We start from the raw sequence: 12565 nt of genomic DNA, 5'->3' as shown, positions 1-12565 counted from the left end.
GAACGCGTTCACATTAGCTACTTTAAGTGGAAGTCTGTCTGTAATGTACAAGTCTGGGATGAAAATATGATCTGCATACAATGCAAATCCAGTCTAATCCTATGGTTACGGACATCCACAAAGGGGTTGTCATAATCTGCAAGCTAGCAAGCACAGCATTGTGATCAAGTCCCTGTCCATTTTGTAAATATGTGTGAAGTTGCCAGCAAGCAAGCACAGCATTGTGATCAAGTCCCTGTCCATTTTGTAAATATGTGTGAAGTTGCCACACAAAGGAGTGGGCTTTGATTTACAATTCCATGCCCACTATCTTGCAAATTTTTATTTATTTGATATTTCTGGTTGCGGCCCCTGATAGTATACAGATTAAGGAAACCTTCTTCTCTTCTGATGCCCCTCCAGATTGATTGGGCATAATGAAATGTTATATCTCCATTTCCTAGACCTAACCCACATCTCTATTTTCTATGTTCAAAGACACTGCCATTAACCTAATGTTCTTCCAAGACAATGGGTACGTAAACCTACCAGATATTACACATCTCCTTTAATATCGGTACAGCTAAGAATGATTTGACTTTGCCTCATTCACGGGAAGGGGACAAGTGAAAGAAAATGTGGTGGAACAAGGCAGCGATGCTGCTGCTATTAGTATATAGTATGTTTGTGCTGAGACTAGGACAAGTTGGGGACATGACCTTTATGAAACATGGGCAGATAGTCATGACTGCGCTGTTGTTCAGCTTTATCCAGAAAGCTCTGAGATCTCTTCCAGTCCTGCCACCAGGTATTTTTTTTTCTTCTGTTCAATTGTGTCCATTTCTTGGAAATTGCCTGGAAAAGTCCCTACAATTTTTCTTGGCAAGGTTTTTCAGAAGTGGTTTGCCTCTGCCTTCTTCCTAGGGCACAGGTCGACAACCCGTGGCTCCGGAGCCGCATGCGGCTCTTTGAGCCGTCTCTTGCAGCTCCCAGCCGCCCTGTGCGCGCGCACCTCTTCCAACGGGGAGAGGTGCGCGCGTACCTCCGCGCGAACGGGCAGCGGTGCCGCTCTTTGAGGAAGCTGCCGCGGCCCGTCTGCAGCTTCCTCAAAGAGCGGCGCCGCTGCCCCTTCGCACGGAGGTACGCGCGCACCTCCCCAAAGGTTTGGGGAGGTGCGCGCGCAACTCCGGTCGTTCGGAGAGGTGCGCGCGCACCTCTCGGAATGGGCAGGGGCGCCGCTCTTTGAGGAAGCTGCCACGGCCCGTCTGCAAAGCTGCTGAAAGCGGCAGCTTTGCAGACGGGCTGCGGCAGCTTCCTCAAAGAGCGGCACCGCTGCCCATTCGCGCGGAGGTACGCGCGCATCTCCCGGAATGGGCAGGGGCGCCGCTCTTTGAGGAGGCTGCCGCTGCCCGTCTGCAAAGCTGCCGAAAGCAGCAGCTTTGCAGATGGGCCGTCGCCGTCGGGCAACCGGGAACCGGTTCCATCTCATTTTTTTAAAAATGGCAGCCGCGTGCGTCCGCACATGCGCAAACAACCTTTTTGCGCATGCGCGTGCATGGACACACGCACGCGGCTCCCACTTTTTTAAATTTGTGATGGAACCGGTTCCCAGTGGCTCTTTTCCTTTTTTAGGTTGCCGACCCCTGTCCTAGGGGCTGGGAGAGAGTGACTGACTCAAGGTCACCCAACTGGCTTTGTGTTTACGATGGAACTAGAACTCACTGTCTCCCGGTTTCTAGCATGATGCCTTAATTACTACAACAAACTGACTCTCATACTGGGCAAAAGCAGCTGATTTGGGGTATTTTAAATGATGGCTACTACTCCATTTTAATCTGTAATTTAATCTGTAATGCCTTTGGGAGGCTTTTCTGCCTTAGCTACCAAAAATATTTGATCAGTATCAAATAAGAGAGATCTTCTATTTTTATGTATGCTGAGGTGGCACCTAACTAGAGTATCTGAGATCAGCCTTGTTGAGCACCCCCACCCTCCAAAAGCTTTGAAATGGCCCCACTTCTGTATTCCCCCCCTTAAAATACAGTCAGAATCTACATCCTTTTCCTTGTGCACACATTAATCCTCCCATTTACTATTTCAGCTACCTAAACCTTCTCTGAGGTCTTTTAAGGATGTGTAAGTATTTTCCTGGGACGCGGTGGCTCAGTGGGTTAGGACACTGAGCTTGTCAATCAGAAGGTCGGCAGTTTGGTGGGTTTGAATCCCGAGTGCCGCGTAACAGAGTGAGCGCCTGTTACTCGTCCCAGCTTCTGCCAACCTAGCAGTTTGAAAGCACGTAAACATGCAAGTAGAAAAATAGGGACCACTCCGGTGGGAAGGTAACAGCGTTCCGTGCACCTTTGGCATCTAGTCATGCTGGCCACATGACCACGGAGACATCCTCGGACAAGCGCTGGCTCTTCGGCTTTGAAACGGAGATGAGTGCCGGCCCCTAGAGTTGGAAACGACTAGCACGCATGTGCAGGGGAACCTTTACCTTTACCTTTAAGTATTTTCCAAAGAGATATATGCAGATGAGAACAGCTATTAGCTCATTTCCATAGTCTGACATTCTCAACTTTGATAATTTGTTATTTAATAGCCTAGCACAATGATGAGAAGACTTCATATGTATCCCACGGGAATGCATCCAAGAAAAGAAACAAAAATAACCCACCGCCTTATCATTGGCTAATTGTATTCTGGTCAGCAACACAATAATGCAATATTTTGTGGTCTGGGTTAAAGTAAAACTAGGAGCTTTTTAAATCTGAAAAGGAGACAAAAACACTGGAAAGAAACAAAGGCAAACCTGAAACCTGAAGAAATTCATCAAACAAAAACCTGATTGATTGGATAACATAGTAAGTATTAAAGGTTTCTTCAAGAGAAAGAAATTCATATTTCTATATTATGGTATATTTATCTCCAAACCAGTTGATTTGAAAACTGGTTGCATAGCAATCAGCAGGAATGTTATTGAAAGCAAACTGGAGAGAAGTTACAGAAATTTGCTGGTGTCTTGATCAGCTGGCTGCATATCTGTACTATTCTGAATTGGAGACAAATCACACTCCATTCCTGCTAATATATACGCCCATTTGCCAAAATGATAACAGAGAATCCAGAAACCTAGCTCCATTACTGACTATCCTAAACACTAAAAATTGAATAGCATTTTTGAGTTACTTCTTGGACATGTGGGCATCACCAATAAAGACAAAAAAAGTAATTTCATTCCCATTCGTATTATGTATCTTGCAGCACACATTTGTGCAAATGGAAATGTTCAAAATATGGAGCCGTTAAAAACAGGCAGTCATAATCATAATCATAATCATAAATTGGAAGGGACCTTGGAGGTCATCTAGTCCAACCCTCTGCTCAGACAGGAAAGCCTATACTTCTTGTCCTGCTTTCAGGTGCTTTGGAGAATAGCTTGACTCCCTCTTTAAGGCAGCCCCTGAGATATTGGAACATTGTTATCGTGTCACCCCCTCACCCTTCTCTTCGTTAAACTACACATACCCAATTCCAGCAACCATTCCCTATATGTTTTAGCCTCCAGTCTCCCAATCATCTTTTTTACTCTTCTCTGTACTCTTTCTAGAGTCTTAACATCTTTTTTACATCGTGGTGACCAAAACTGGATGCAGTATTCCAGGTGTGGCCTTACCAAGGCATTGTATTAGTACTTCATGTGATCTTGATTCTATCCCTCTGTTAATGCAGCCTAGCACTGTGTTGGCTATTTTGGCAGCTGCAGCACACTGCTGGCTCATATTGAAGTGATTGTCTACTAGGACTCTGAGATCCCTCTCACAGTTACTACTATTGAGCAAGATACCACCTATACTATACCTGTGCATTTGATTTTTCCTGCCTAAATGTAGAACCTTACTTTTTTCACAATTGAATTTCATTTTGTTAGATAGTGCCCAGTGTTCGAGTCTGTCCAGATCCTCCTGTATCTTAAGCCTATCTTCTGGAGTATTGGCTATTCCTGCCAGCTTGGTGTCGTCTGCAAATTTGATGAGTTCCCCATCTATCCCCTTATCCAAATCTTTGATGAAGATGTTGAAGAGCACTGGGCCCAGAACAGAGCCCTGGGGCACCCCACTACACACTTTGCAGGCACGGGCTATTTGCTGATATTCTGCCTTAGTTATGTGCCCCTCTTTCCACTTCTTATATTTGTCCTTTTTATCTTTAAATTGATCAGAGAGTTCTTTATGCAGCCATGCTGGTTTCTTTTGAGAGCTGTTATTTTTCTTCTTTTTTTTTGGTATTGTGCTAGACTGGGTCTTTATTATCTTACTTCTTGAGTTGTTTTCCCCTTTAGGATTCTCATCCATGGAATTCTTCCCATGATCTCTCTAAGTTTATTGAAATTAGCTCTTTTAAAGTCCAAGACTCTAGTTTGACTGTGTTCTATTGCTTGTGCTTCTAGAATGTTGAACTCCAATATTGCATGATCACTTCCCCCCAAGGTTCCTGTGGCTTCGACACCTTCTATCATTTCATCTCTCTTAGTGAGAATTAAATCCAACATGACAAATCCCCTAGTTCCCTTCTCTACTTTTGGGGAGAGAAAGTTGTCTGCTAGGTTTGTCAGGAATCTGTTAGATCTTCCACTTGGTACAGAGTTTGTCTCCCAGTTGATGTCAGGGTAATTAAAGTCCCCCATTACTATTGTGATGTGCTCCCTACATACCTTAGTTAGCTGACTAGCAAAAAGTTCATCTATTTCCTCTGCTTGGTTGGGCGGCCTATAGTATACACCTATGGCAATGTCATTTTTCCCCCTTTTGATTGACCCAAGTGCATTCAAGTTTACAGTTTTCATCATTGTTGTGCTCTATTTCTGTAGAGATAAAGTTATTTCTTATATATAGAGCAACTCCACCTCCTCTTTAGAATTGGAAAGGTTTTTCCCCCCTGGAAAATAATCGGCTTATAAATCTTATAGAAAAATACCAACTTGGAGGATTGCTAAGGAAAATAAGGAAGATTCTCAAAAAACTAAGTCTCAGAAGAACATGAATTTGATGAGGGATGGGCATCGGGGTTGAAAAAGAGCAAGAGATGAGAGAAAAGTTCCTAGCTGTGACTAGCCAGACTTTGTAGGAGATGATACAAGTGGATGGGAACTATAGAATTTCAAAATCAGCCATCACATTGAACAAGAAACTATTTGTAGAGTGTTTTGTGCTAATTTTTTTCCCTTGAACTTGAACCTAACTTGGCATACTAGACCTTGAGTAGGATAGATATGGATGGGGTACATATTTAAAAGACTGAAGCTTTTTGTACAGAACGTAAAAGATAAAAGCTGTAAACCTGCATTATTTCTAGATAACCTAAGCTTCTGGAAAGAAAAGAATAATAACACTGGGATAAAAGCCTCTTGTGACACAGAGGTATATGCTTGCTTAGCTTTTAGGATGAAAATAATATGTTGCCCAAATGATTCACCCTTTTTTTAATTGCTGGTTTCTCTCAATTTCTAAGGCCAGGATTTTATTCTTGACTCTTGTGGCTTGTTTAATTCTCAGAATGCCTATAAATGGCCATTTAAAATTCTCTCCCTCCTTCCTGACAAAATGTTTTATTAGTCTAAACACCTGGGCCTTTACAAATTGCAATCAAGTGGCTATATTTCTTGCAACATTTCATAGGTGAGGTAGCTGGGATGTGAACAGAATCAGAAGCTGACAGCACTTAACCTAAGACAGACTGTCTTCAGGAGCTAACAGAGAGGTGATTGGTGATCTTTATTCTCTCATCGTGCAATTCCACCATAAGAGGCTTGCAATCCAATCCAATAGCAATCCAATACTTTACACATACAGTAAAGGGATCTGTAGTACACTTTCACATACACAGAGAAAATGGGGGGGGGAATAGTTCCTTTAAACACAAAACCCGAAGGTCCTCAACCAAGGCTGAAAAGTAATGGCCTATCCATCTCCCCAACACTTTCTGATGAATAGAAAGAGAAGCTAAGGAAATTCGGGTAACTGAAGTGAAGATTTTCTCCTTCAAGTGGATTCCTTTCTTGTAGAAATGGGCAACATATCCAAGGAGGAATTTTTGTTAGAATTTCTTTCTTTATGATGTGCCGGGTGTAATCTCGTTAATCATTCAGTCTTTATTTCGCTATTCAGGGTGAAAAGTGTGTATAATTTCATTCTTTGTTCTTCAGATGGGTATAAAGATAAAATGTGGTATTTAGACCATCCTTGAGTTTGGTGACATAAGTTGGAAACTTGGAAGTCTCTCTTCCGAGACAATGTTGGACAAGCTTCATTTATAGTGGACTAGTGCTATAGTCAGTACTCAGAAAAATGGGAATCCCAAAACATCCCATTGTCCTCATGATAAATTTATATACAGGTCAGGAAATCACAGTACAGATAGAAGAATGTGGTAAAGTAGACTGGTTCCAGGTTGGCAAAGGCATAGGACAAGGCTGTGTGCTCTCCCCTTATTTTTTCAACCTATATGTGGAATGATCTAGGCAGAAAGATTGGATTGGAAGAAGATAAGCATGGTTTCAAAACTGGAGGAATAAATATCAATAACCCATGGTTTGCTGATAACATTACTCTGATAGCTGAATATGCAAAGGATCTGCAAACCCTAGTGCTAAAAGTCAAAGAGTACAATGAAGAAATGGAACTAAAATGAAATATAATGAATGCCAAACTAACGACAACAAGGTAGAACAGCCAGCCTTAGAACTGATGAAGAAGATGTCAAAATGGTGGATAGTTTCTGCATTTTAGGATAACCACCAAACCATCAAGGAACAAATAGTCATGAAATGCCACAGTAGCTGTGAAGACCTTGGAAATATTTAAATGCCATGATGTGTCTATCAAAAAGATCAGAACTGCGCAAGCCATGCTATTCCCAGTGGCACTCTATAGAAGTGAAAATTGGACTTTAAAGAAGTGGAAATAGGAAGAGTATTGATGCCTTTGAACTTCGGTGTCAGAGAAGACTCCTGAGAACACCAAGGACAACCAAGAAAACAAACCAAATCCAGACTGTGACTTTTCACTCAAGGCAAAAATGACCAGGCTTAAATTACCCTACCTTGGACACATAATGCGAAGAGTTACTTCCCTGGAAAAGGTGGAAAGAAAGAGAAGAAAAGGATGACCAGTAGCAAAGTGAATGAATTTAGTTACAGTGGCGATGGACTTGAAAGAAGAGATTAGGGATAGACCATCATGGAGACAATCTGTATATGTGATCCCTCCCACTGGTTCATCTGTAGACTGGTAAAAAAAACTCAGTGTGAACAGAGTGTTGAACCAAGTTTTTTTCATCTTTCTCATGCTATAATTCTATAATATTGGATGTTCCTGGCTCACTCAAATGGAAACCACATGTCCTCATAGACCTACCCACAAAAAGGAAAGTGATTGGATAACACTTCCTTGGCATAGGGAGTAGGACTAAAAAACCAGGAGACATCTCCCACTCCCCTCTAGTTGTGGGCTGTGGTAATTCTCGTCTGAACAGAACACATGACCAAAACTTGAAATCTAGACAACAATTTCTTGCACTAGCTTCATTTTGAGCCACCATCAGCACGGGAGACAAGTAGTTTAATCACCCTTAGTCTTGGTAGCATATTTTTACAAGGTCTTTGCATACTCCAGAATAAGAATCATTTTTTGCTACTCAGTGATGTTATGGCATCTTATAGACAACATGTTATGGACAATTGAGTTGATTAATGTAACCCAAACTAGGAAGAAAAAAAATCTATTTTTTCTATTCCCAATGCTGAAGTTCTACAGTGAGAGTCTAGGCCAGGGCTGGCTGAGGAATTCTGGGAGCTGAAGTCCACAAGTCTTAAAGTTGCCAAGTTTGAAGACCCCTAGTCTAGGCAATCTGAGTTTCTCCTTTGACAAAACTGCTGTTCAACCCACCTTGTGGCTCCTGGGTTTCAGCTGGTCGTATCTCTTCTACTCACAGGTTCTTCAAGGGAAAATTGGCATGACAACTTGATATATCTCCCTTTTAGCAACTCTTTGGAATTTTTTTTTAATATGGCTAAGCAAAGTCATACTGTTATGCAAAATATAAAAAGCAGTCCAAATTCAACTTCTCTGTCATGACTCTTTGCAAGCATTCTTTTAAATTCTGCAACCCACCCAAAGGCAGTTGGCCTGAAATGGACAAGAATCTCCAGAAAGGAATCCACCTGGACAAAGCATCTTTTTTTAAAAATTCCATTTATATCCCGCCCTTCTCCGAAGACTCAGGGCGGCTTACAAACTTAGCAGTCTGCTTGTTTGTTGTATGGTGTGGAAGGTTAGTGGTTTATAGTTTGTTTTCATGTCCTTTATTTTTAGGTAGAAAAGAGGCAAGGGATTTTTGTTGCTCCAAAACCATCTCTTTCTCAGTTCTTCTCCTCCACACACTCTGCTAAAGAGAAGTTCCCTGAAGATGGGTTCCAACATGAGTCCCAAAGCCTGGAAGACTAAACCATTGGTCCCAGTGACTGACCCAGATTGAATCCTGGGACAGATTGAATCCTGGGACAGATTGAATCCTGGGACATATATATTTGCCTTCATTTGTGACATTTGTAGAAGGTAGAGCTTGCAGCGCAACAATCCAATGCTCTTTTCATCATTTTAATGAAAGTCTGAGGTCCCACAACCACCTCTAGCATTGGTGATGTACATACAGACTTCTACCCATGCTGTTCATCTTCCTGGCATACCTACAAATTCTGTAATCATAACTGATCTGTCCCAAAGATTAATATATTAATACATTAGTGCATACATTAATACATGGTATGGATACCTTCCAGAAAGCCAAACCACATGGGAAGAAGTCTTGCATGTATCCAGACTGATACATGAACAAGATAACTCTACAATGGAAAGTACATCTGTGCAAATAACTGAAGCTGTTTTCAGAGTAATCTCTAGTGAACAGCAATAAGTCAACGGTCTAAAACTATGCCCTGCCTCACTTTGCCCAGCAGACAAATCTACATTTGTGTCTCTTTATAAGGCTATTCATTTGGGAGTTATGCAGGCAAAGTTGAGATAAATTGCAGCTACATAGCACCACATTTGCTTTGGTTTTGCATTTCAATCTAAGGCAGCACTTTTCAAACTCAGCAACTTGAGGAAGTGTGGATTTCAGTTCCCAGAATTCCCCAGCCAGGAGACATCTCTTATTTTTCCATCTTGCCTTTTTCATCATGACTACACATCTTAACAGCTTTTTCTCTTCTTTACATAGCTAATTTACATACTTCAATTTTCTGCTCAGATTATTTACACTGGATGTCACAGCAGACGGCATACCCTTGACAGATTTGCCATGCTTGCAAATTTCTGAATTTGTTGGTGCTAAATGAATGGAAGAGGCCCTGTAGTAGGATCCCTTCCTCACTTTGAGCATTGTTGTTTGGCCCATGCCTTGTCATCAGACAAAGGTGAAGGCAGTTGTTTATTTAATGGTGGATGAAGTGATTGCTGTTTATACAGTATAATTTCAGGCACTTGTGGGGTGGAAGATGCAAGGTTTTATTATCCAGGTTCTTAATTACAAGCCAAATCTGAAAAATAAATGTTTACTGTCTAGTTTCCCACTCTGTAATGAACTGGTGGTGGAACATAATTTTTGTTCATGAGTTGGCAAATCTGGCTAGGGTTAGCTTGATAACCCTGGAGATCAGGCAAAAATGTCTCAATCACTGGGCCAGGAACTGTAGGAGGAAACCCCAGAGTTCTAACAAGAATATTGATGCTACAATCAGGGATGTCTCTAATCTATAAAATTGAAGGCCAATTCTAGATCATCGCCTTCTGCAAAACAGTCATTTACCATCTGCAAGACATCTGCAAGGAACCTGCCAGTCACACATTGCGATTTGCCAGACATCAACACACAGATACACACTGCTGTTTTTGACAATCTTCAGAGAAACAGCATGAGACGGATCAAAACTAGTGAGGGCCACTGCCACACTGTGTAGTGTACTGTGTATACTGTGGGGGAAAAGGCACTAGAAGAGTATTTTATTTTTATTGTAGCTGCTACTAAGGATAGAATATTCTTTGTTATTCTCAGTATCTCAGTAAGTCTGTTCAATCAGTAAATCTTGCTGGAAAATGCAGCAAGATTTTACACTTACACAAAGGACAGAAATTAACCTTTATTTTTATACATCATTCTCCCTAGCTTAAGAACAACTTAGTGTTGGTTTTGTATATTTTTGTATGGACTTTTCTCTAATGTTCTCTAGGATATATGTGTGATTCTATGTGCATATATAGTTAAAAGATATAGCTATGGAGGGCAGGCTATGCAAAGCATTTAAAAGAGGCCCAAGACAAGCAGTGTTCCTCAAAGCATTAAAGCAATAAAGCAGATGTGCCCTGAGTTTTTTTTAATCCAGGTATGTGTACAAGCAGAGCCACTTTGCTTTGGCAGAGAACTGCTGTCTCTCTTCCTAGGACTGCCATGTTCCATTTTCTCCCTCTTTTTGCCTCTCTTTCTCTTTTCTTTCCAAAAGTTGGTTGTTGTACTCATTGCTTGAAAACTAACATGGAGGCTTCTGGGTTAGACGCATGGCATTATGGATGTAGGAAAACAGGCTCCATTTTCCATGTCCAATTTCGCTCTTCTGGGGACCCTAAAAAGGGTCTAAAGTCATCCCAGAGAGGCGATGAAGAAGGAGCGGACCCTCAGTGATGCAGAGGGGTGGTGGCCCTTCCATTTGATCTGAAGAAGCCCTTCAAACTAGCAGGAGAAAGACTGTTTGCATTTATGCAGCCAGCTAGAAGCCACCAACAACCCAAGATAAGCACTGATTAGCAACCTCTGAACAAGGAGGATGGAACTGGGTGGGAATGTAATCCTCTCTTTATAATTTTAAAACTTCTTCCTGGAAAAAGGAATTTCCAAAGCAAAGAATACCCCCAGATGATAGAGAGAAGGGGAATTTCCACCCCGTTCTCTCAGGAAAAGAGAAGCAGTGAATAACTTTCCTTTGGGGGGAAATTAGAGAAAACTACAAGATTAATTTGGACTTAATATAGAGACATAGCTTCGACAAATTTGGGGACTAAAAGTATTTTTAAGACTTTCTTTTTGAAAAGTTATTTAGAAAGTTGGTGAAATAAATTTGGACTTAAAAGCTGAAAGATGGATGTTAATGACATCTAGTGGTGAACCTTGGCATTACAATTTATTATGCTTAAAGAAAATTTGGCATGAAGCCCAGACATAGATAAGGCTCTTTGTTGTTCCTGGAAACTTTAAATTTTGCAGATTGCAGCTGGGAAAAGGGAGGAAAAAAAATCTTTGGGTTGTTTTATCTATATGAAGGAGACAATAAACCATTCTGAATTGGCTGGCCTGGTTTACAAATATTGACTGACTTTTAGTTTCAAGAATTATCAAGAAATATTAAGAATCAGTGGGAAAGTTGCTTCTGGACTATTTGTTGTTGGAAGAAACATGGATAATCAACAAAAAAATTGACTTCAGAAAGAAATTCCATGTTGAAATCAATTCAAGAGACAATTGTTTTAAATTATGAGGAGACTAAAAATAATTTAAATAACATAAATGAGCAACTCTCCAACTTAAACTTACAAGCAAAAAACTTCCAGAAAATGACCATAAAGAATGAACTAGCAACTTGGAAACTAGAAGAAAAATAAGATGATACTGATCTAAGGATGGAGGATTTGAAAGAAGAAATTAACAGACAGCTACAGATAAATAAAAATTTGGAAGACCCAGATATAACACCGGAAATGGGAAAGACATTTTACTTATCAAGACATCAGAACATATTTGAGGACAAGGAAGAAGAATTGATAGAATGGATGACAGAGCTGTTAGGAGAAATGCTGAAAACTAGGGAACAGAAACTAAAAGAGAAACTGAAGGAGAAAGAGAATGGAGGCTGTTTAATGAATATAAATGTTTACAAAAACACTTTAATTAAATTGTTTTTTTTATTCCAAATGATATATACAGGAACAGAGGAAGAAATACTTGGTGATCTAAATGCACTGACTTGCAAAGTTATTTGGCAAAGGAAGAAAACTAGTGTAAGACTGAAGCAAATAGAGGTCCTGACTAATTAGATGAGGTATTATACCATCTAATGGATGTCTGAATATGATTAAAAGAATAGACAATTGTTAGAAATAAAAGGACCATTATAAATTAGAAGGATGTGATTTGTAACTAGGATAACATAATTTTCTATAAGATGGGAAATATGAAAATACTAAGCCGGTTGGTATAAGGGAAGCTTTTAGTTACCCAAATGTAATTAATTATGAGAAAAATGATAATTGATAAAGTTATTTTGAATATTGATGAAAAATTAAAATTGAGGGGAAAAACAGGAGAAGGATTGAATAAGGGAACTTTGATTGCAAATACATTGGAGATATGTGCCTTGGTGGAGCAGTGGGCTAATGCCTCCTTAAGTAACACCAGCTGCCTGCAATTAGTGCAGGTTCGCATCCCACCAGGCTCAAGGTTGACTCAGCCTTCCATCCTTCCGAGGTAGGTAAAATGA

This window comes from Vipera ursinii (genome assembly GCF_947247035.1).
Source record: "Vipera ursinii genome assembly, chromosome: 1".
NCBI classification, from domain to species: domain Eukaryota; kingdom Metazoa; phylum Chordata; class Lepidosauria; order Squamata; family Viperidae; genus Vipera; species Vipera ursinii.
This window is presented reverse-complemented; position numbering follows the sequence as displayed.